We start from the raw sequence: 1,297 nt of genomic DNA on the forward strand, positions 1-1,297 counted from the left end.
CCCAGGCCCAGGTACCAGACAACAAGGGACCACCCAGAGCCTGCCAAAATTATTCAAACTGTCCACCCCTAAACTCGCTCAGCACACCTACCCCGCCTCACCCGTTCCTTCGGAGGAAATCCCAGGAAAGGCCCTGGGCCATGCTCTTCCCCTCCTGCCTCCTGACAGTCCCTGGTCCTTCCCAGGTGGTCCTATGTGCCCTGCCTCCTGTTTCTATGTCAGTCATTCCATGTCTTACTACACCTGATTAAGACAAATCCCAGGGACAACTGAGCACACCATGAGACTTGGGGGTGTCTGTGGATGGTGATGGTCCTGCGGAGGGGCTCTGTCTGCTCTGGTCTGTTGAAAGCACCATCGATCTGGGCAGTCTGCTCGGATACATAAAGTGCTCTTAGAAACACACCATGTCCTTGAAAATGATTTTTCAGTTGGGACTTTTCCTGGGAGCATTTGCAGCTTGGAACCCTGATCTTTCCAGCTGAGCCTGAGCCTGGAGTCACCCCAAAAACAGCAACAGGGGAGTTTCCACAAGGGACTGCCCCAAACAGTCCCTAAATAGGGCTGTTTGGGATTCTGGCAAAAGAAGCTCTGAATGTCAAGGTGATCAGCCCAAAGCATTTATTAAGGGAACTTACATACACAGTGCTGTAGAGAAAGGGATGTTTACCTGTGCATGTCTGCAGCGAGAGGGTCAGGATATGGACTTTAGATAAGGGCTTAAGGGATTTGGCTCAGGGCTGGGGCTAGTTTCTAGCATGTTTAGCAATAGGGTTACTCTCTCAGTGTTTCTTTTCTTTTTGTTTCTTTTGGGTAGCTGGCTGGTATGGGGATCCAAACTTGTGACCTTGGTGTTTTAAGGCTGTGCTCTCACCAACTGAGCTAACTGGCCAGCCTCTCAGTGTTTTCGACAAACAATCTACACGGCCTTATCAATGCCTGGGAACGTTCAAGGCCCAGGCTTGGGTTCAAGCCTGCAGGGGAAAGCATGCTGCTGGCCGAGTCAGAGTGGTCAATGCACTCTGTGTCTCTCCATCAGGATGAAGAAAATGGGGAGTGGGGTGGGGAGGAGTAGGACACCCTACAAACCCCAATACCAAACGAGGGTTAGCTGGAAAGCAATCCGGGCTGGCCCAGTGACTGGGCACTGTGACCATGCGAGGGACTGCAGGTGAAGGCTGTGAAGGTGAAGGAGGCTGTGCTGTGAAGGGTCTGTTCTGCTCGGTGGACCTGAGGCTCCGCAAGGTCTAGAGAAGGGGTGTGAAGGCCCTGGAATGGCCTGCAGTGGACAGAAGCA

The sequence above is a fragment of the Galeopterus variegatus genome, unplaced genomic scaffold (genome assembly GCF_000696425.1).
Source record: "Galeopterus variegatus unplaced genomic scaffold, G_variegatus-3.0.2 Scaffold714, whole genome shotgun sequence".
Taxonomy (NCBI): Eukaryota; Metazoa; Chordata; class Mammalia; order Dermoptera; family Cynocephalidae; genus Galeopterus; species Galeopterus variegatus.